Source organism: Dendrobates tinctorius, unplaced genomic scaffold (assembly GCF_039654945.1).
Source record: "Dendrobates tinctorius isolate UK_male_01 unplaced genomic scaffold, ASM3965494v1 ptg000326l, whole genome shotgun sequence".
Lineage (NCBI taxonomy): Eukaryota > Metazoa > Chordata > Amphibia > Anura > Dendrobatidae > Dendrobates > Dendrobates tinctorius.
Window position 1 is genome coordinate 14,540,902 of NW_027361993.1, and position 25,234 is coordinate 14,566,135.

Sequence of the window (25,234 nt, forward strand, 5' to 3'; positions counted from 1 at the left end):
AGCGGGGACAAGAGGAAAGGAGACATACAGTGCATGCCCAGTGACCGCCATATAGTCAGGTGCCAGACACTCCAGGAAAGTGCATGTGCTGCTTGAAAAGAGACCGGGAGCATGACCTTCAGCTACACCTGACTATGTTAGTTAATAGCGGCCCAGACATGAGTGACCTGACTTCCCCAGGGTTTATAGTTTTAGAGCTTCTGGTCCATATACCTGCACACGCCGCAGAGTAGAGCTACGTGCCGGCGGTTCCCCACACTGGACTCAGTATTGTGGCTAGACACATGTAAGCATGGCAAATCTACCCGCTTCCCAGAGACTTTGTTGAGACATCACGTGCCTCTGTTGTCAGTGTCACCGTTGGATCCCCGTCCGTCACAGACTACATCCAGACGTCAAGTGCCACTGTTGTCGGTGCCACCGTTGGAGCCCTCAGACGCTGTACACTAGAAGACTACAGTCTTCTCTCTAATACTGAACTCTCATTCGTCCCTGACCTACTCTGCCACTCTCCCAGTTCTTCCTCATTTCCCTACCATCACCCTACAACCCACTACTCCCTGCGTGGAGTGCGTTTATTGTTAATAAAACTGTTAACTCTTGATCTGCCTCTTGTGTTTGATGACATCTCACATTCCTGCGATTTCTACAGCTACATAAATACATTACCAGGACAACTATCAGTACATGAATGTATCACCAGAACCATAAGGAGATTCTGGGAGTTATCAGTCATTACCACACTGTGGATCATACAGGAACCACAATACTGATGTGAGGTAGGCAGTATCACAAATAAACATTTAAACCCAGTTACCTTTATAGTCTTAGTCATTTTTTTCTTTTCATCTCCATATTGCCTAGATGCCATGATGACTTTTCACATCTACAGCTCATCTCTTCAGAATTCCCTCCTGTTTCCTCTTCTGCAGCTCATCCTCACATGGTGCCCTTAAAAATAAGAGTGTTCTTAAAATGATCTCTACATAAAAACATCTGTCATACTCATTACTGTTCTCTAAATGTGTCTCTTATGGTATATGATCTCCATACGCTCTGTCCTTATGAGCTACACCTGCCATGCTGTCCATGTTAATGAGCTATAACCAAACTGACTGCCCTTATGAACCACAGCCTATACCATGACTGTCCCCTTGCCAGTCTTTTTCCTTACCCAATCTATATCTTCATACTATCCCCCACCATGCTAACCTCTGTACATACTGTGCCCCTTTTTGATGCTACCTTCTCTCCACATCCATTCCATGTTCCCTCCTCACACTATTCCCTCATATGCCCACCACACTGTCCTCTTCAAAGTGTACTAGTGTACTCCCTCCCTACCCATGCAGAGGTGTATCCAGAAGCACGTCCAGAGAAAGGAAACTAAAATCAATGTTTATTAGTTCATTTTAAAATTTTTGGAAGAATTTAAAAAAAGGGAAGAGGGAATTCTCAGGAATCCACCTTATGCTTTTCGAACATCTAGGTTTTTAATCATAGTCACACTATGACACTATGATTAAGAACTTAGATGTTCAAAACATGTAAGTGGATTCTGTGGAATTCCCTCTTCCCCTCTTTTTTAAATTCTTTCAATATTTTAAAATGAACTAATAAACTGTCATGATCCAGTGTTGGATCTGGCGGTATTAAAAGCACAAAGTGAACTTTTTTTACTTTGGTTGAGTTCAAAGGTATTTTGACTGTCCCCGGTGGTGGTTAGCGGTATCACACCATAGGTTTAGGTTAATGTTCACTTAATTAGGGATCAGGTGTGACTCCCTATAAAGGTGTGCTTAGGGGGTTCACTCACCGCTGGTGATATTTCTTTCTGAGTTGTTGGAGAGCCTGGTGGAATGATGGAGCTGGATAGGAGTCCTGCTCAGTCAGCCAGAGAGAATGAGTGCCAGCTAATGGTGTCTGCAGGAAGGACTGGCATGGCTTGGTGGAGTCGCAGTTTATGGTGTCGGCGGGAAGTGCGGGCATGGCTTAGAGGAGTGGCGACTAGGAAGAGAGTTGCACTCAGCATGTTCGACTTGGTTGCTGAGAACTGGACTCGAGCATGCTCGGATTCTTGGCAGAGGCTGGACTCATCTTGGGACTCTGTGTACTGGACTGCTGCAAGTGGTGATGGACTCTGCTCCCAGGCTGCACGATGGTGACGGATCCAGTTATGGTGATGGATCCAGGTGGAGGAGAAGATGCACACAGGTGGTGGGCTCTGTTGCTAGGAGCGCACGCAACAGAGCAAAGATAAGTGGTGTTTCCCCTGTATTGTCTCTTTCCTCATGTGTGTTGTTAGTGCAGTGGTGGGATTAGTCTCCGCACCGACCTATTCCCTAGTGAGGGTTTAGGCTCAGGGCGAGCAAGGGCGTTAAGGTACGCGTGCGGCGACAGGTGCGGAGCCTGTTTAGGGAATGTGAGGAGTGTAGGGACACTGGCTCAGGGGAGTGCAGGAGGTCTCCATTTCTCCATTCCCTATCGCAGGGCCCACCATTGTTAAAGTTTCCCAGGTTCCCCCTCTATTATTTAAATGCGCCTTACTGGAGGCGGTGTTTCCCGATATATGTATGCATGGCGTGTAATACCTAAATCCGCCAGGTGGAGGCGGCGTATCCACCTGCACGCTTTATTATTTAAATTCGCTCCACTGGAGGCGGTGTATCCAGGGTCACGTGTGTTATGGGTTCGCCTTGCGACATCATCTGCGTCCTGACACACGTGACCATGACATAAACATTGTTTTCAATTACCTTTGATGGAGGTGCTGCTGGATACACCTCTGCATGGGTAGGGAGACAGTGTAAGGCGGGAGTACATGCTTCTCTGCATGTTTCTGGTTGTTGCAGACCCAAAGACTTTCATCTGTGCACCTCCCAAGGGATTTGTCCACAACATTCATTGACTTCGAAGGTGAGCTGGATTTTTTCACTTTATCTTTGTCCCCCTACACAGTATGAAGGTCAGCACAGCTGCCTGTATAATAGGATACAACAGCCCCCAATATACACAGCCCCCCATGCAGTATGATGTCCACCACAGCCCTCCGTTATATAGTGTGTATATAATGTGATTCCCCGACAACACCCCATACAGTATTGTGGTCCCCCAGTCATCAATTATAATGGCCCCACAATACATACAGTATAATGTCCCCTAAAGCCACCCACACAGTATGATGTCCATCACAGATGCCAATAGACAGTATGAAGTAAACCTACAACCCCTATACAGTATTGTCACTGCAGTCCACAAAATAAGGTCCCCAACAGCCCCCAATATACTAAGGACGCCACAGATGCCAGTATGTCCCCCACAGCCCCTATAAAATATGATGCTCACCAAAGTCTCCTATACAGAATGCCTCCACAGCCTCAGTATAATGTCTGAACAGTCTCCCGTATAATATCATATCCAACGCAGCTCCTGTTGTGAGGTCCACCACAGCCAATCCCTCTTGTAATGTTCCCCATAGCTTAGGTATAGTTTCCCTCAGTCACACATGCAATAAGATGTTCCCCACAGCCCCCAATATAATATCCCCACTGTTTCCTATATAATATGATGTCCAGACAGTTCCTCTTACAATGTCTCTACAGACCTGTTATAGTTTCCATCACAGCCCCCAGAGTAGTGTTCCCCATAAAATATGATGTCCCCACCAGCACCACTCTTGATAGACCCCATTAATTAGGAAAATAATATAAGAAAAATAAAAGAATTTTATACTCACCTAATCAAGGGTCCATGCACACTGCCATCCATCTATTCTTCTATGAAGTACAGCAGTGGATGCTGGACAGCCCAATGACATCACTGCATTGCTCCATCTGACTTCCCTTGTGTGCATCTCCAACAGGGACCAGGTCAAAAGTGACCTGCATTGTGGAGTTCCCGGATGAGTAGGGAGCTGATTACAGCTCCTCTTCTCCTATCCCAGGTCATGACAACATCAATTGTATTCGCCCCTTATAGCCGCGAATACAATTGAGTACAAGGAAGGTGTGATGGCCAGGGCAGAGGCAGAAAGAGGGGTGAGTGACTGACACCACTCACCTATGTGCCTGTGCCCTGGCTCTCAGTGTGCTGAATGCCTGTGGCCACGGAAAGGTTGGGTGGCCACAGGCAGTCAGCAATGTCAGTTGTTTTGTTCCTCCCCCAAAGTGTGCACCCAGGGATAGGCAGGAGGTAGTGCCCCAGCTCTGACTATGGCTATGGATTGACATGAGTTAAAGCTTTCTATTATATGATATGCTATGCATTCTATATCCATGCTATTTAAAGGGGCATGTTACGCCACCTGATGAGCCTCTTCTTTGACTATATAGACTATATTATTGGAGGCAAACACTTTTATGGAAGATGTTTAGAAGACACAAAAATGATTCATCTAATTTTTTACCTCTAAGACTTTCTTAGAATTTTCTGTTGCCTTGAATTACTTCTAACCTGTTGCTTAGCCTTCTCTGAACTACATAGGATTTTAAACCCCAGAAAATGTCAGTTTATTAAATCATCCCCACATGTAGCCCTACATTCAATATTGAATAATTCAGATCCGGAGAGTTCACGGTATTTTCCATCTTAGTGCAGGGCATCAAAGGGTTCATTAAACAATACTCCTTTATATTTGATAGGAACAATGAGCAGCCTGGAAGTCTCTAGACAATTACTGTTAAAATATTTACAGGCTTATCTTAACTTGTTGTAACTTGGACTTTTCGGACTCCTATTTCCATATAATTAAGAAAATATAATCTTTAAAAGCTAAGGTTTTTTAATACATTTTATTTTTTCTCTTCTATTTACCTATAAATAACAGATAAAATCACCACAGATATGTCATCTTGTTTCGTCAGAAAATTTGTTTCTTATGTATATTTTTTCTCAGAAATTGATCACTGCCTTATTTATAGTTGATCCAAAGTCAAAGGGAAAATAGTTAAATACCCATTTCCCTAGTGACTTATGGTAGTATGATGGTTAAAGCCTGGTTGCCTTGTGGTGTCAGATAGTAGAGGCGTTAATGCTTAATTATCTGTGGTCCAGGGTAGTGACCACTTGCACCCGACATGCACCGTATATATACTGCTCTGTGGGAGCTGCGTTCCAGCAAAGTGCAGTATATATACGGCGCTGCTATTTCTGGTCATCATGCGGTGACTGAGTTAAGATGCCTCAGACAACACCAATCACAGCAGTCATAATGGATGGGGTGATAGCCAACTCACTGAATGGCTGAACAATAGGTAATGATCAATCAGAGCCAAAGGGGTTAATCTAAAGTAGCTATCACCACTCTGCAGCCATATTTACCTCAGAGTATGAGTGCAGAGTAGTTGTAGATCCCCCCTGTGATACCTGAGAGAATATCATTGATGGCCTGTGCAATCCTCCTGCGATCTTTCTCCTCCTTTGCCTCCTGCGATCTGTGCTGGCTGTTGGGTGACAGATCAGTGATCATAGCAGCTGCAGCTGTTCCCCAATCCTTATTCCAGTCCCTCCACCCTATCACCTCCCAATTCCAATTTAATTTTTGCGTGGCGCCCTGCAATGAGCATTTGTACTCTTCCCGTGGCAGCAGCACTCTGATCAATATCACTGCTGATCAGAGTCTGCGCCAAGGGCCTTTTTCTTTTTTTTAGCTAGATAGAGTAGCGGACATTGCAGTGTAAGTGATATCCGATTATTTTTGAGAAAAAATAGTTAGTACACAGTAGCTTTATAGCTTTATAGTGCATAAGAGTAGAGGACATCGCAGTGTTAGTGACATCCAATTTTGCACCTTACATTAATGGGTGCGAGGCCACATCTAGAATATGGGATCAAGTTTTGGCTCCACATTTTAAAAAGGATATTCAGAAGTTAGAGTCAGTTCAAAGTCCTTAACTAGATTATTGCAAGTGATGGAGGCAGTAGCGTAGCTACTGGGGGGGCAGAGGGGGCGGTGGCCCCGGGCCCTGCGCTCTGAGAGGGCCCACCCAGAGCTACGCTACTATAACTGTATCGGCATGTGCAGCGCGCAGATACAGTTGCATTCTGTGGAAGAGCAGGGAAAATCAATCTCCCTGCTCTGCCGCTCAGCTGCTAAGTTCTCTTCTGTGTGCACAGAACCTGTGATGAGGTCACAGGATGGGAGGAGTCAGGGGTCACATTATCAGGGGCCTCAGTGTATGCAGGAATCTGCTGTGCTGGTTGTCATCGTGCTGGTTGAGGGAAGTTTATGTGTGGGGTCAGGAGAGGTTTACAGGGTGCATGTAGCAGAGCTGTGTGTGTATGGAGCGGAGATGTGCGTGTACGAGGTGTACGGAGCAAAGCCACGCGTGTACAAGGTGTACGGAGAGGAGTCGCTCGTGTCCAAGGTAAACTGAGCGGAGCCGTGTGTGTACGAGGTGTACGGAGTGGAGCCGTGTGTGTACGAGGTGTACGGAGTGGAGCCGTGTGTGTACGAGGTGTACGGAGCGGAGCCGTGTGTGTACGAGGTGTATAGAGCAGAGCCATGTGTGTATGAGGTGTACGGAGCAGAGATGTGTATGAAGAGGAGCCATGTGTGTGTACGAGGTGTACGGAGCGGAGCAGTGTGTGTGTACGTGGTGTATGGTGTGGAGCGGAGATGTGTACGAGGTGTACAGAGGGGACCCATGTGTGTACGAGGTGTACGGAACGGAGCCCTGTGTATACAAAATGTACGTAGCTGAGCCGTGTGTGTACGGAGCAGAGCAGAGCCGTGAGTGTACGGGGTATACGAAGTGGAGCCGCAAGTGTATGGAGCAGAGCCGTGTGTGTACGGCGTGTACGGAGTGGAGCCACGTGTGTACGGGGTGTAAGGAGGAGAGCAGAGCCGTGAGTGTACGGGGTATACGGAGTTTTGCCGCAAATGTATGGAGCAGAGCCGTGTGTGTACGGGGTGTACGGAGTGGAGCCACGTGTGTACGGGGTGTACAGAGCGGAGCCGTGTGTATGGGTTGTACAGAGCGGAGCCGCTTGTGTACGGGGCATACGAAACAGAGCCCTGTGTGTATGACGTGTATGGAGCTGAGCTGTGTGTGTACGGAGTGGAGCAGAGCCATGTGTCTATGGGGTGTACGGAGTAGAGCCATGTGTGTACAAGGTGTACAGAGCGTGGCCGCATGTGTACAAGATGTACGGAGCAGAGCCGCAAGTGTACGAGGTTTACGGAGTGGAGCCATGTGTGTACTGAGTGGAGCCGTGTGTGTGCAAAGTGTACGAGGTATAGAAAGCGGAACCGTGTGTGTATGAGGTGTGCGGAGCCATGCGTGTACAAGGTGTATGGTGGGGAGCATTCATACCTCCCAACCTTTCCAGATCCAGCGGGACAGTCCCGCTTTTGAGAGAGAGTCTGCCCCACTGCCCTGGTCAGGAGCTTACTTTTCCTGCGGACACAGGAGTACACGGCGGAGCCTCAAGGAGCACTTTAAAATTCGCATGTGACATTCCACCGCAACTGGCGTGCTAAAAGCTGACCGGAAATGAGGTAATTTCGGGAGGAGATTGTGAAGGAACCATGGAGGCACTTCAGGGAATGCTTCAGATCTATTACCGTGTCCTCCTCCGACAGCACGGATAGTGGGATCACCTTGGACTCGGGGATGTTGGCCATGTGAGCAGATCATGATATGTCCTGCATCGGGAGGCTCAGGTGGGCACTACAATGGGAGCCGGGCTGCTATCTTTATAGAATCTTTCTTTCTTTCTCTCTATTTCTTTCTCTCGCTCTGTTTTTTCTTTCTTTCTTTCTTTCTTTCTTTCTTTCTTTCTTTCTTTCTTTCTTTCTCTCTCAGTTCTTTCTTTCTCTAATCTTTCTTTCTATCTCTTTCTGTTCTTTCTTTCCCCTCTTCCTTTCTCTCTCTCTCTGTTCTTTCTTTCGCTCTGTTCTTTCTTTCCCCTCTTTCTTTCTCTCTAATCTTTCTTTCTCTCTAATCTTTCTTTCCCCGTTCTTTCTCTCCTTTTCTCTCTCTCTGTTCTTTCTTTTGGTCTGTTCTTTCTTTACCCTCTTTCTTTCTTTCTTTCTTTCTCTCTAATCTTTCTTTCTCTCTCTAATCTTTCTTTCTTTCTTTCTTTCTTTCTTTCTTTCTTTCTCTCGTTCTTTCTTTCTTTCTTTCTTTCTTTCTTTCTCTCTTTGTTCTCTTTCTTTCCCCTCTTTCTTTCTCTCTGTTCTTTCTTTCTTTTTCTTTCTCTCTCTGTTCTTTCTTTCCTCTTTCTCTTCTCTGTTCTTTCCTTCTTTATCTATAATGTAGCACCCTTCATATGGTATAAAACAGCCCCCCCAAAGAATATAATGTAGCCCCTTCAGAATATAATGCAGCCCCCCCTCATGGGGTATCATGCTGCCCCCCTCATGGGGTATCATGCTGCCGCCTTCATTGGGTATCATACTACCCCCCTTCATGCGGGGTATCATACTACCCCCCTCATACGGGGTATCATGCTTCCTCCCATCATACAGGGTATCATGCTGCTCCCTCCTCATGCAGGGTATATCATGCTGCCCCCTCATACGGGTATCATGCTGCCGCCCCCCATATGGGGTATCATAATCATGCAACCAGGACTCACTATATAAATAAAAAAAAAACTATACTCACCTCTCCTCCTCGCTCCCACGCTGATTTCGGCGGAGGCTCTGCTCTGATGTCAGGAGCTGTGCAGCAGCCAGACCGGCTGGAGGAAGAGTGTAATGATGGGAGAGGGAGCATCATGTGACGCTCTCTCTTCCATTAATGCACCGTGCACTGGGGGGGGCGCACTGATGCCACGTCCTCCTGTCTTTCGGCCCCATGGGCTGGGGGCCCCTGGGGGGGGTGCGGCCCGCTTAATATTCACTCCTCTCCATGCCCATGGGGGCATGGGGGAGCGTGAATATTTATTTCACTTTAGCAGCGGGAACAGGCTTTGGCTTCCTGTCACCCGCTGCTGCTCTACTGGCCCCGGGGGCCCCCATAGCAGCTGCTGGTGTGCCGCTATTAGCAACACACCACTGGCTGGGGGCCCCTGGAGGAGCAGGGACCCTAGGCAGCTGGCCCTATATGCCAGAAGGTGTCAGTGCCTGGCCCACCGGAGAATCCTCCGGTTCTCCGGTGGCCCAGTCCAACCCTGAATGTGGGCACTTTTTTCTAAGGCACTTGCACCAGGCATTATTATATACTGGAGAGTTGCTTTAGATTTAGAGGTCACACAGAACCACACATTAGGTGCAGTAATAGGGACACATACGGCAGCAGGGGCTAAGCATTGGGGTATCAGGTGCAGTAATAGGGACACATACGGCAGCAGCGGCTCAGTATTGGGGTATCAGGTGCAGTAATAGGGACACATACAGCAGCAGCGGCTCAGCATTGGGGTATCAGGTGCAGTAATAGGGACACATATGGCAGCAGCGGCTCAGCATTGGGGTATCAGGTGCAGTAAAAGGGACACACACGGCAGCAGCGGCTCAGTATTGGGGTATCAGCAGGATGAGCAGTTTGTGCAGGTTGAGAATAGTCCAATTGGTGACAGTGCTGAAAATATGAGAAGTGAAACGTGTCTTTGTTGTATTCTCTGCAGCCGAGTCCTGGCTGAAGGAGTCGTCATGTCTGTCTGGGCCAGATGGAAAAGATGGGAAAAGTGAACGATTCCATCAGAAAGAATGTCAGCGGTAACTCATTATCTGTAACTCTGCTGTAATCTATTATATGTTCTGTAGGACTGGTATTATTTACCACTGACCACATGGCGGTAATGTCAATATGGTCTTTTTATATATAGATTATTTTTGGCAACAGCGCGGTCATCTGCTGAGATTCTCTGGTTAGGGGCCCACTCAGAAGTTTCGTCCCCCCCGAACCAAAACCCTAGCTACGCCTCTGGATGGAGACCTCTCCTATGATGAAAAGTTGGGCTTGTTTAGTATAGAAAAAAGATGCCTCAGAGAAGATCTCATTTACATGTATAAATATATGTGTGGTCAGTACAGAGGATCGCATATAACTTATTCCATCAAAAGACCATAATAAGGACCAGAGGGCACTCATTATGGGTGGAAGAAAGGTGATTCCAGTAGCTAAATAGGAAAGGGTTATTTACAGTTAGAGCAGTCAGACTGTGGAATGCCGACTACAAGAGGTAGTAATGGCAGACACTGACAACTTTTAAAAAAGCTGGATGATTTCCTTGATACACATAACATTGTGGGTTATAGTTAAATTAGTGACAAAATGAACAATTTGTGGAGAAAGGTTGAACTTAATGGACCTAGGTTTTCTTTCAACTTATGTAACTATGTATAGAGTAGGTTTAGAGGTAGGGAGGTAGCGCATTAGAGTAGTGGACATCAAAGTGTTTCTTTGGCAATGCTAGAGTAATGATATACTCTACAGTACACCTTTATTTCGTATGGCCATGACAAGGACATGATTTGAAGCGATCCAAAAATGTTTGCATTATAGTGATAATGCGTAGTGTCCTCCACAAGACGATCCTAACTTTGATTGACTATATAAAATTTGGTCAGTAGTTGACCACTTCAGGAGAAAATTTGCTGAGGTGCACAACCCCCAAAGGGACATTTCTCTAGATGAATCTCTGGTTCATGTCACACAGAGGCTAAGATTCCGACAATACCTGCCCAGTAAGAGGGCCAGGTATGGAATTAAACTGTGCAAGCTGTGTGAGAGTACATCATGGTACACCCAAAAATTTAGGGTCTACGAAGGGAAGGACGCCCAGATTGACCCCCCTGGGGGCGAGTGGGAAAATTGTGTGGGAATTGCTGCACCCACTGCTGGATAAGGATTATCACCTCTACATAGATAACTTTAATACCAGCATCCCACTCTGTTAGAGATACAGTTGTATGCGGCACCGTGCAATGAAAATCAGAGAGGCCTCACTATGCTGAGAAAGGCTGAAAGCAGCGACAACATGCTGGTGGACAAGTATAAGGACATGAGAGATGTCTTTATCTTCTCCACCATACTCTGTGACCACATCTCCCTTGTCACTGTCTGAGGTACCACAACACAAGTCCCAAAGCTAGATTGTATCTCGGATTATAATAAGTACATGGGGGATGTAGATCTCTCAGATCTGGTCCTCAAACCATACAGTGCCATGCGAAAAGCTAAAATATGGTACAAAAATTTGGCTGTGCACATTGTACAGATGGCACTGTACAATGCTTTTGTGCTGTTTCAATCTGCAGGCAATACGGGGACCTTCTTTCAGTTTCAGGAGATAGTCATCAAGGCCCTAATGTTTGGCACTCAAGAAGGTGAGAACCTCTGAAACTGATGGTGCTCTTGTTGTCCTAGGTCAACATTTTCCAAGAGCAGTTTCCCAAACAGAGAAGGGAAGATCACAAAAAAGGTGCAAAGTATACTCCAAGAGGGGAATATGAAAAGACACAACTTACCATTGTGAAACCTGCCCTTTTTATTAAAGACTACTTTAACAACACAACACATTTATATAATCTGATTTACTCCCCACAACTTACTCATACCACCATAATATAAATTCTTACACCAGTGAAACCAAAAGCCTTATCATCATTATTGTAAAACTATGCCTCTAGATAAATTCCTTCAGGGGTGTAGTTGCCAAACTGGGGTCACTTGTTGGGGATTTCTACTGTTTAGACACTAGTGGTGAGCAAGAGTGCTTGGAACAGACGTTACCCAAGCATGCTCGAATTCTAATAAAGTATCTTTGGCGTGCTCTAATAGTAAGCTTTAGTTATGGTGGCTACATGTCTCGCTGCTGTTTAACCATCGCAACACATGCAAGAGTTGCCTAACAAATCCTTACATGTGTTGTGGCTGTCGATCGGCAGCAAAACATGCAGCCACCGCGACTCAAACTTAATATTAGAGCACACCAAAGATACTTTATTAGTACTTGAGAATGCTCAAATAACACCTTCCATTGCACCCAAACAGCAGTTGTCCACCACATATGGGGTTAAATGTTCTTTTTTTCCTTCCACATTGCTGCAGTTCCTGTGAAGCACCTGAATGGTTCATAAACTTCTTGAATGTGGTTATGTTCACCTTGAGGGATGCAGTTTATAGAATGGGGTCACTTTTGAGTATTTTCTGTCATATAGACCCTTCAGAGTCTCTTCAAATGTGATGTGGTCCGTAAAAATACGGCTTTGTAAATCTAATTGAAATAATGAGAAATTGATGGTCATCTTTTAACCCTTCTAACTTCCTAACAAAGAAAAAATATAGCAACATAGTAACATAGTTATTAAGGTTGAAGGAAGACTTTAAGTCCATCTAGTTCAACCCATATCCTATCCTAACTTGCCCTAACATGTTGATCCAGAGGAAGCCAAAAAACCCCCCATATGTTTCAAAAATTATTATGATGCAAAGTAGACATGTGATAAATGTTATTTATTAACTATTTTGTTTAACATAACTCTGGTTTAAGGGCATAAATATGAAATGTTTGAAAATTGCAAAATTCTCACCAAATTTACGACATTTCCACAAATAAACGCAAAAAATATTGAAAAAATGTTACCTCACGAAGTTCAATATGTCATGAGAAAACATTCTCAGAATAAACGGGATCCGTTAAAGCGCTCCAGGGTTATTACCAAATAAAGAGACACTGGTCGGAATTGAAAAAAATGGCCTGGTCGGGAGGGTGAAAACAGGCTTGGGGACTGAAGGGGTAAATATTCTGACACTCAATTTATTAGATATTTCTTTTTTCTTAGAAATAGGTTTCTCTTGATTTTCTGGTGGCCGATTTTCTAGGTGGTCTTGATTTCCTCCAACATTAGGCAGGGTCATATTTCTAATAGACTCTGCCCTATAGGGATGTAGGTGTGGGGTGACTGTATGGGACTGTGTGCTTTCAAGTGCCAGGGTTGAATTTAAGCCTTAATATGGCTCTAGTGAGAGGATGTGACTTAGATCATAGATCATAGAATGGTAGAGTTGGAAGGGACCTCATGGTTCAACCACCTGCTCAAAGCAGGATTCACTAAATCGTCCCAGACAAATGTCTGTTCAGCCTCTGTTTGAAGACTTCCATGGAAGGAGAACTCATCACCTGTTGTGGCAGCCTGTTACACTCATTGATCACCCTAACTGTCAAAGTTTTTTCTAATATCTAATCTGCGTCTCCTCCCATTCAGTTTCATCCCATTGCTTCTAGTCTTTCCTTGTGCAAATGATAATAAAGATGATCCAGCAATTGAGATATTTGTAGACAGCTATTAAGTGTCCTCTCAGTCTTCTTTTTTGCAAGATAATCATTCCCAAATCCTGTAACCCTTCCTCATGGTTTGCAGACTGGTCACCATTCTGGTCGCTCTTCTCTGAACTTGCTCGTTTGTTGATGTCTTTTTTAAAATGTGGTGCCCAAAACTGGGCACAATATTCCAGATGAGGTCTGACCAAAGAGGAGTAGAGGGAAATAATGACTTCACATGATCTAGACTGTATGCTTCTGTTAATACATCCCAGAATTGAATTTGACTTTTTTGCTGCTGCATCACACTGTTGACTCATGTTCAGTTTATGATCTATTAGTATACCCAAGTCTTTTTCACATGTGCTGTTGCTTAGCCCTATTCCTTCCATTCTTCATATGTTTTTTTCATTTTTATTGCCCAGATGTAGTACTTTGCATTTTTCCCTGTTAAAAACCATTCTGTTAGTTGCTGCCCACTGCTCCAGTTTATTTATATCTTTTAGAATCCTTTCTCTCTTCTCTAGTATTAGCTATCCCTCCTAGCTTTGTGTCATCAGCAAATTTAATCAGTTTACCCTTGTGAGAATCATGTGGGAATAGTGGATGAGGGCAGGTATATCTCGCCCAGATTCCTTTCCTATGTGGCCTAGTCTGGTCAGTATCACACCTGCTTACTAATGGATAATGGGAGGTGGATATAAAAGGATGCCAGGTGGTTGTGTGAGTGTCTCAGCCCGGGAACACAGAGAGCCTGTCTGTGTGAGAGACACACACGTGAGTGAAAGCAGTGCCCACTGCAACTGTGGTTTGGCTGGACGGGAGAAGCCCGCCAGTTGGTAGTTAGGTTGTCCATTGTTTAGTTAGTGCCGGACAGGCAAGGATTTGCTTTATGTTTTATTTCCTTTTGCATTGCTTTCACTATTAATAAACCTGACCCAGGGTCAGTTACACCCGAATCCCAGCTCTGCGCCTGAGTTTCATGCGGAACGCACGTGACCTTTGACCCCAGCAAAGCCGATCCCGGAGTGTTTTATCACATTGTGGTGGAGAACACGGGCATCACATTGCAAGCATGAGCATGGAGGATGTGGTGAAAGCGCTGGTACAGTCCACCGCCGTCCAGCAAGAAGCTAATCGGGTGATGATGGCCCAGCTGAAGGAGTTGGTGGACATGACAGTTACCGATCGTTCGCTTCTCCAGCAGGTGGCGCAGCGCTTGGCAAGCTTACCTGAGCTTAACCTGGAAGCCGAGTCGAGAGTGATTCACGTGAGTCGGTACTGGCAGAAAATGACGACCGAAGATGACGTCGAGGCATTCCTGACCACGTTTGAACGGACGGCGGTGCGAGAAAAATGGCCGAAGGCACGATGGGTCGGCCTGATTGCCCCGTTTCTTTCCGGTGAGGCCCAAAAGGCTTATTATGACTTGGAGCCTGAAGCCACGCAGGACGTTGACAAATTGAAAGCCGAGATCTTGGCCCGGCTGGGAGTGACGACCGCTGTCCGTGCACAGAGAGTGCATCAATGGACTTATCAGCCGGATAAACCACCGCGGTCCCAGATGTTCGACCTGATCCACGTGACGAAGAAGTGGCTACAACCCGAGGTGTTGACAGCGCCAGAGATAATCCAGAGAGTCGTCATGGACAAGTACCTGAGAGCACTACCGCCAGCCCTGAGGAAGTGGGTAAGCCATGGAAATCCTACGATGGCAGATCAACTGGTGGATCTGGTTGAACGTTACTCCGTGGCGGAAGGACTCCGAGACGACGCTACCCCACCTCGTTCTTCTTCATCTCCACGTGGAACCGGTAAGACTGTTCCAGGGAGTAGGGGAGATGGAAAAATCCCTAAGACAGTGGGGGAGGAAAACGGGACTGTCCACACTGCGAGGCCGAGAGTAACGAACTATGGTCTAAGCAAGGGGCCCGTTAGGTGTTTCCGCTGCCAAGAGATGGGACATATTGCTGCGAACTGTCCGGTCACTACTGAACCCATGCAGTGCGACCTCACAGACTCTAAAAACCGCATGTCTATGGTTGCACGGGTAGTGAGTGTGAATGCCGGTCAAAAGGATGTGGAAAAACACTTGTGTGATTTAACTGTTGATGGCAAAAAGGTGGTGGCATTGTTAGACTCGGGAAGTGTGGTGACTCTGGTGAAGGCCAGTCTGGTGTCAGCCCCGACTGGACCATCAGACAAATTTTCTGTAACGTGTGTGCATGGAGACACCTGTTCGTACCTCACCACGGTCATATGCATTACTACTTCCTATGGGTCTGTGCAACATAAAGTGGGACTCGTCCCGGCGTTATTGCATGATGTTATCCTGGGCCGGGATTTTCCCCACTTCTGGCAATTGTGGGAGAATCAGTTGATACCCCAGGGTAATAGTGTACATGATTCTTCTCCCAGGGCGCGTGTGGGTCCCGAACCCCTGGAAGAGGTCTCCCCGGAAGACTCTGGGGAAGAGTCTGCGGGAAATGACCTGCAGTTCCTGTTTTCAGTCATGGCGGGTGATACGGAGGAGACTGGGGAAGAGGAGGAGGCCGACAGCCGTCCACCTCCCCGTTTGCCAGATTTAGAAGTTCAGAAAGATGACTTCCAAAGCGAGCAAATAAAGGATCCTACCCTTTCTCAGGCTAGGACAAATGTAAAAGTGATAAATGGGGTACCCGTAGAACCTGGCTCTAGGCTGGCATATCCTTACATGGTTCTGGAGAATGATTTACTCTATCAGATAGAGAAAAAAGGGGAAGATACGGTGCAACTATTAGTCGTGCCAAAACCCTACCGGCGGCAGGTGCTGGACCTGGCCCACGGACATGTGATGGGAGGTCACCTGGGAGTCCAGAAAACCACCAAAAGGATATTACACTGTTTTGTTTGGCCAGGCATGCATCACGATATTCGTGTATATTGTGAGTCTTGTCCTGACTGCCAAGCCTCTGCACCTAAGCCCCGGTTCTGTAGCCCTTTGGTACCCCTACCTATTATTGAAGTCACGTTTGAGAGGATTGGGATGGATTTAGTTGGGCCCCTTCCACGATCTGCACGTGGACACCAACATATCCTGGTCATCTTGGATTATGCCACTCGTTACCCAGAGGCCATCCCTTTGCGTAACACGGCCACCAAGACGATTGCCAAGGAACTGGTGCATGTGTTTAGTTGGGTCGGTATACCGAAACAGATACTCACCGACCAGGGGACCCTCTTTATGTCCAGGGTAATGAAGGAGCTCTGCCGGTTGTTACAAATCGAATCGTTACGCACATCCGTGTATCACCCTCAAACAGACGGGTTGGTCGAACGGTTCAATAAAACTCTGAAGCAGATGCTGAGAAAGGTGATAGACAAGGATGGGAAGAACTGGGACTATTTACTTCCGTATTTGCTTTTTGCCATCAGGGAAGTACCCCAGTCTTCCACGGGATTCTCGCCTTTCGAGTTATTGTACGCCCGACGTCCTCGCGGACTATTAGACGTTGCAAAAGAAACCTGGGAGGGTCAGGTCACTCCGTTTAAAACAGTGATAGATCACGTCACACAAATGCAGGAGCGTATTGCGGCTGTTATGCCTATCGTCAAAGAACACATGATACAGGCCCAAGGAGCCCAAAAAAGAATCTATGATAGGGGCGCCAAAATCCGTACGTTTGCACCCGGAGATAGGGTGTTGATCCTGGTCCCCACGGTGGACAGTAAGTTCCTGGCAAAGTGGCAGGGCCCCTTTGAGATCAAGGAAAGAGTTGGTGAAGTAAATTACAAAGTATACCAGGCAGGTAAACGGAAACCTGAACAGATTTATCATGTAAATCTGATAAAGCCCTGGAAGGATCGGTCTGCCTTGTCAGCGGAGCTGGCCCGTCCCGTCTGCTCACATACCGTACCGGAGGTACGGGTTGCAGAGACTCTCTCTGAGCGGCAAAAGACTGAGGTCAGGCAGTTTTTACTTCACAACCAAAAGTTTTTCTCAGAAAAACCCAGGCAGACTACGCTAATGAAACATGACATCGTAACGGAACCTGGTGTCACTGTTCACGTGAAACCCTACAGAATTCCGGAAGCGCGCCGTGAAGCCGTTTCCCGAGAAGTGAAGGCAATGTTAGAGTTAGGTGTCATTGAGGAATCGCACAGTGCTTGGTCCAGCCCGATTGTGTTAATTCCTAAACCGGACGGCACAATCCGGTTCTGCAATGACTTCAAGAAACTGAATGCGGTCTCAAAATTTGATGCCTACCCTATGCCCCGGGTCGACGAGTTAATAGATCGGTTAGGTAAAGCCCGATATATTACGACCCTAGACCTAACAAAGGGGTATTGGCAGATCCCTCTGGCGGAGGCTGCCAGAGAAAAGACGGCATTTGCTACGCCGGAAGGTCTATTTCAGTATGTGTATATGCTGTTTGGACTGCACAGCGCACCGGCGACCTTCCAGAGAATGATGGATCGAGTCCTGAGGCCACATAGGCAGTACGCTTCGGCCTATTTGGACGACATTGTCATTTACAGCTTGGACTGGGAGACTCATCTCCAGAAAGTACAAGCTGTGATTGACGACCTGTGGGAGGCAGGTCTAACCGCGAACCCCAAGAAATGTCACGTCGGGCTAGAAGAAGCCCGGTATTTGGGGTATGTAATTGGGAGGGGTGTTGTTAAACCCCAGGTTGATAAGATTCAGGCGGTTCAGGACTGGCCACAACCTGTCAACAAGAAGCAGGTGCAAGCCTTCCTGGGGATCGCCGGCTATTATCGCCGGTTCATACCCAATTTTGCAGCCATCGCTACCCCCCTGACGGATCTTGCAAAAGGGAAAGACTCCGTCATGATTAAATGGAGTTTAGCGGCTGAAGAAGCCTTCCATGGCCTAAAACGGGCACTTTGCTCTCAGCCCGTACTGGTGACTCCGGACTTCCGCAGCGAGTTTGTGGTACAAACGGATGCCTCTGATACCGGTATCGGGGCCGTACTCTCACAAGTGAGGGACAGAGTGGAACACCCAGTCCTCTATCTCAGCAGGAAGCTGAATAAACACGAGCAAAGGTATGCAGTCGTGGAAAAAGAGTGCCTAGCCATTAAGTGGGCTCTAGAGGCCCTCAAATATTACCTGGTGGGCCGAAAGTTCAGGCTGATCACTGACCATGCCCCTCTCAAGTGGATGCACTTGAACAAGGAACGGAATAGCCGGGTGACCCGGTGGTTCCTTGCCCTGCAGGCCTACACTTTTACGGTGGAGCACCGCCCAGGGGTACAGATGGGAATGCAGATGCCCTGTCCCGAGTGCACTGTTTGGCGGGTGTCATTGCTCGACCGGAGTGGTCTGAGCAGAGGGGGGGGATATGTGAGAATCATGTGGGAATAGTGGATGAGGGCAGGTATATCTCGCCCAGATTCCTTTCCTATGTGGCCTAGTCTGGTCAGTATCGCACCTGCTTACTAATGGATAATGGGAGGTGGATATAAAAGGATGCCAGGTGGTTGTGTGAGTGTCTCAGCCCGGGAACACAGAGAGCCTGTCTGTGTGAGAGACACATACGTGAGTGAAAGCAGTGCCCACTGCAACTGTGGTTTGGCTGGACGGGAGAAGCCCGCCAGTTGGTAGTTAGGTTGTCCATTGTTTAGTTAGTGCCGGACAGGCAAGGATTTGTTTTATGTTTTATTTCCTTTTGCATTGCTTTCACTATTAATAAACCTGACCCAGGGTCAGTTACACCCGAATCCCAGCTCTGCGCCTGAGTTTCATGCGGAACGCACGTGACCTTTGACCCCAGCAAAGCCGATCCCGGAGTGTTTTATCACACCCTCAATTCCTTCATCTAAATCATTGATTTGAGAATCTCATTTTTCAAGATTTCCCATCCTTCCTGGACAGTTTTGTCCTTAAGGATATCCAGCCATTGGATCCCTCCGATTCTCTTTCTGAATCCTTTAAAATCTGCCTTTCTGAAATCTAACCCTGAACTCTGAGTCTTCACAGGTCTTCCTATTCTAGTTATCCAACTTGTAAGGTGGTGTGAAGGGGGAGCACATAGGAGTAGCAGGAGTGGTGCGACATGAGGTTACAGTGATAACTAGTAAAGTCACATGATAGGAAGAAGAGTATGAGCCTTCATAGTTTTATAATGTCGATGGAAATTTTTTTTTTAATCTCCATGGAGAACCACTTTAACTTAATTATTTCTGTAAATAATTGCATTTGGTTCCCTGTCAGTTTAGGTTTACAGAAAAACCTTTGGCACAAATGCAGTTTTGCTGAAAATAATTGAATTTTATTGCGCCAACCCATGAGAAAGCTTTTATGCCAACGTTTCGGCCTTTTCGGCCTTTCACAAGGTTATCTATACAAAACTTAAAGTATAATAAAGTTATACAGGAAAAGAGAAATTAATGAACATGTCTCATAATGAGAGAGAAAAACATCAAAGTTATACATTTTCTTATAACATATGTCAATTTATCATAATAGACGCTACATCTCGTTTGTAAGAATTTTGCAGGAAATAGAAGTTTCATTCCAAGTAAATATTCTCTGCAATATAAAAAGTGGAATATCTGATAATAACCAGTACAATAAGTATCATAAATGTGAAAAGATAAAGTCAGGTGGACCACAGGTATCAAGCAGGAAAAAAAGAAAAAGAGTCTGAAGTGAATTCATACCAGCCCTACAAGAGGTTAATATAAAGCAGAAGAAAAGTATATGGGGAGAAATACCTGACACAACCATAGCGGTAACAGACAGGGATGGGCTTACCTGTCAGGGTGCTCATCAGCTGGAGATCTGTGGAAATGTATATAATTGAGTTAAAGTGCAACCAGGCAGCCGCTTTAATAACCCATTAGGTGAACATATATGCAACCAAAGAAAAGAGAATTGCCAAAATCGTCTTGGAGCTCGTCAATGTACGTGAGTCAGACGTGAGGTCTCACGATGATAAGTGACAGGAGACACTGCAGATTTAAATAAGAGATGAGGGCAGAGAAATGAAGGTTGGACACAGAGGAACTTCTGTGCAGAAATGACCTGCGAACTGAGCCGAAAAAAGTATAGAGAAGAAATGTGATCTGTGCAATAAAGTGTCTGATGGGAAACACAGGTGTGCCATAAGTACCATGTTTACACAGTCTCTACAAGCAGAGTTTTGCCCATAGTACAGAAAACAGCATGACGTAGCCACAGAGATCCTAGCGATGTGTCACTTACTGGGCTTCTTGCTGTAGTTCTGATAAAAGCATTTTATCAGCAGGAGATTATCATGAAAGGACTAATAAACCTGCTGCCATTTAGTCCTCCATATTCATGAACTCTACATAACCCCGCCCCCACCACTGATCGGTAGCTTCTGCCTATGCACAGTCTGTACGAAAAGCTGCCATTCCGTGGTGTGGGCGCGGTTGTACACAGCTCAGCATTCAGAGTACATCTGTTATGGATAAAACAGTGATATTGCAAAAACTGCATCAAACAGATCAGTGAGTGATACATTACTGGAATTAAAGGCTCTCTCTGCCCCTACATCATGGTGCTCTCAGATAACAGCAAAATTCTGGTGACAGTTTCTCTTAAAGGGCCTAGGGACCAAACAAGCCTGGGCATTATAACAGCCTTAGACCGGGGTCACACTAGAGAGGAATACGGACGAGTGAGAGGCGTTAAAAGCACGCATTACACACAGACAAATGATTCTCTATGGGGCAGCTCCCAACAGCCGTATAATTCTCGCCCGTATTCTACGGTCCGTGCCATTCGCAGCATGCTGCGATTGTCAGCGTACTACGCCCGTAGTACGCCAATGTAAGTCTATGAGGGTGCAAAAAGTATGCATTACACACGGACCACACGTGTGACTTGCGAGAAATACGCAGGTCTTTTGGCAGGTGACAGGAAATGGGTCAATCCATCATCAGGAAGCTTAGACATGCTAATTAGCTCAAAAAACGCGCCAGACATCCAGGAAGTACGCCTCCACGGAGTCCTGGAGCATCATGGCGCCATATTTCCTCAATGTGGAGATGCTGATTGTATTAGTGCAGGAGCAGCTGGAAATCTGGGACCAACGTGATGCCCATTATGCCAACCGGGCAAGAAAGGAAGCGTCATGGAGGCGCATATGTTGCCAGATGTTCCATGACTTTGGTGATCGGCCACGTGAGGAGCAGCAGCAAATGAGTAAGTACAACCCAAAAACTCTTTAAAATGACCTCACATCAAAAAAGGCATTTAGAATCAGGGCCCCCCCCCTTCCTGTGCTTGGACTTTTTGCCTCACGAGGCAGGTAGATTTTTATGTGACCCATGTTTATACACTGACATGATTTGGCCCAGGCCACAAGCTCCTCATCCTCCTAGCCAACCAAGTTATTAAGTATAGTTACTTGATACCTGAACTATTGTGACCCTGTGTATCTGGCATGGATGCCCCAATTATATATGCCACCCTGGGTAGAAAGCACACCCCAGAAGGCCACATGCCTAGGCTACTGGTAGCAAATTTGACCTAGCAAATATGTGAAATTGAGAATATTTCCTGTCACATTGCAGTGGAAGATGTGATGAGACGCTGGCGCAGCATCCGCAACCAATACAGGCGGGAACGTCAGCAGCGTGCCAGGAGTGGTGATGTGGGCCACATAAAGCGGAAATATATATTATGACCGCCTCTCCTTCCTCGCACCTATTCTGGATCTGAGACCATAAGTAGATACCTTACACCACATTACACAGATACTTTACAGGGCAAAAAATGATTTATTTTTGTCTCTGTTCTATTTCATAACAGAACTCAGTCCAACCTTACAGAGAGAGAAACTGTCTCAGATACAGAGCCCATCATAGATCCTGGGTCTGTAGGGGAAGAGGTGGCTGGCCCATCTTCTCCCCCTCCAAGAAGCATGGGTGAAGATTCCTCTCAGGAAAATCCAGTGCCTGCACCACAAACCCCACCACCAGGACCACATCCACAAGCAGGACCGTCTGCTGCTGCACCATCAGCCATACAGGAGGAGCAGGGCAACATCAGCAGCAGCCCAACTGCCCAGATCCAGGGCTCCCCACAGCCTGCTGGACCATCTCTGTGAGGAAGAAGAAGGCGCCAGATCCCTGCCCAAGATACCCGTACCAATGTTGACACAGGGGTACTGAACTATCTGGCTAGAGTCAATAATGATGATGGTGAGGAGGCGTACTCACTCAGCCTGGCCCGTTATCTTCGGGCCCTTTCCCGTGAGGTGAGGCTACGTATTCGAGGATGTTTTCAGATCCTGCTTGATGCAAGCATACACCCCAATACCCCATATGCGTTATTTGAATATCTGGAGAGGAGGCAGCTTTCCCCAAGGAATCTGATGCTCCTTAGACACCCCACACACATGCTTGCTCAAGCAGGCTCTGAGGATCCTCAAATACGTGGGCCTACACCTCACCCCCTTCCTCCCCCTAACCCAACCTTTGCAACACCAGCCACATGTGTCTGGCTCTAGCCAACCTCACCAATATGGCCACTTGTTCCCTGCCCAGTACCAACCACAATCAAAGGAGGCAGTACACTACCCACATCATGGGTAACAGTATGCCCCGACACAGGGCGATGGCCAAGTTAGGCAAAGTAGCCAGCAGCAAACACAGGCTGGTCTTCCGCCTTCTCCTCCCCCGACCTACCAAAATTTATAATGTTGCCATTTTGGTATTGCCTAATGGTTTTGTGGTTGTTTCGTTTGTCAGAAAATGTTTTTTGTTCCCAATTTTCGCATCTGCACAAAGGCCAATTTGGCCAATTGCCACATTTATCATACAGCAATAATATGTTTTAAAAAAAAAAAAAAAAAATAAGGCAAAAGTAAACATTTGTCTACTACATTTTACATCTCTGTCTCAATTATAAAAAAGGTGTCAGCATACTAGCATACGCTTACCAATGCAATTAAACAGTCATAGAATCATAAGGGGTTTAAATATATATATTTATTTTCAATAATCTTTATTGGATTTTTAAAGAATTTTTATAAGGGAAGGGAAGGGGTACAAAAAAACAAGGGGAAAGGATAGGGAAGAAGAAATTTCCCTGTAAAGACAGGGAAAGCCCCCAAAGAGTGGGGGATTAGACAGGCTGTATACATAACACATCAGAGAACACAGAATATTACATATTGACCTCGAATATTACAAAGAGACTTTTAAATGATCATCAGAGTTGAGTATCACTAAGAAATAGAAAACAGTGCACAGAAATATGCTGCAATGCTTGCATATCTGTGTTAGCTAAGAAAAAGCTACAAACTCAACATTACCATCCAGTTGCTTAATTTCTCTAGAATAAAGTAAAAAAGCTTAAAATAACAGTTTCGAAATCTTCGTATTAATACCTAAAATAAAAAAGGCAATTATTCTCGTTTGCCTCCAATGTGTCAATTAGTGAACATATATAAAGTAGAGTATAGGAGATATAGTAGCCTGCCCCGTCTGGGGTATCCAGTGATGCCCCTGGGACTGATTGGGGGGAAAGTCCGGTTCAATCCTAGAATATTATGAAAGTGGAATATATTACTAATAAAACTAGCATGAAAACCTGAAGTAAATAAGAATAGTAAAATAGTAAAATACAGTTCTTTCAATCAGGATGGAGGTTCGAGCTTAAAGAAGAAGAGATTCCCCAGGAGATCTTGGAAATCTTAATTCCGGCACATTCTAAAAAGTCAGTCCCTTCATCTGGAGAAGAAATAGGAATTAACTTTGCTGCATATTTCACCAGGAGAGTCGAAGATTGAGTCCAAAAATATGGTATCCCGGTGCGTAACAGTTCACATGTAGTAGAGGATAAATATATATATTTAGACAGACATTAACCAAAAAATTATAACATAGACACAGCATGCTCTTGCCAAGAAGTTTCCCCCTCAGGTGACATAAAGTAATTTTTGAAAATATCACGCACTTTGAGCCCAGAAAGCGGTCTACGTTGAGGGTTGATAGGTGGTCTTGCCCTATGTACATTGTCTGACCCACGCACAACATCAGCAGAGGAGGAACAATCATGTATCCTGGTGAAGTTATGAAGAGCGACACATGCTTTAATTACTTCATTTACATTTTGTTCACTCAGCTGAATGGCAGACTGTAGGACCCGCCATTTGTCACAAAGAATGCCAAAGAAACACTCCACCAGTCGCCGAGCACGTGATAGGTGCAAGTTAAAAATTCTGCGCCGGTGGTCCAGGTTGCGCTGGGGATATGGCCTCATGACATTGAACGTTAACTGAAATGCCTCATCTGCCACAAGGACATAAGGGACTGATTCTTGAATGGAGCCTGGTAGCTGGCGTGGTGGTGGTAGATCCAACTGGTTGGGGCGTAGCCGCCGACCCATAATGGAAGTATTGAAGACTCTAGAGTCTCCCGTCCTTCCATAGGCCCCAATGACAACAATTATAAACTTGTATTGAGTGTCAGCCACAGCCTACAATACAACAGAAAAGTATTGTTTATAATTGAAGAATTGTGAGCCAGAGTTCGTCGGCTTACGCACCCGGATATGTTTGACATCAAGGGCCCCAATACAATTAGGAAACTGGCATTCCTCCTTAAAGTCCCTTGATATCCTCAACCAGTCTTCCATCCTGGGCTTGGGCATGACGAGTTGATGTAGTCTTGACCATATTTGACTACATGTCGACCTGACTATGCCAGAAATGGTAGATCTTCCAATGAGAAACTCATGGTGGAGGGCGGCATAAGACAGGCCAGTGGACAGGAAGCTGAAGAACAACAGAAATGAAACATTTTAGAATGCACAAATTAACAAAACACCAGGTACATACATACCAAACTTGTTAGTGATTCATATCTCCTAACACATATATATTTGGTCGCACAATCACTACGTGATATTCAGTACATATTACACATAACATTCTGATCTGTAAGTTTAAATATATCTGGAATAACATGAGGGCATTAAACATAGTACAAAAATAAAAAAAACATACTTTGGGCAACACATCATGAACATATAGAGAATGTG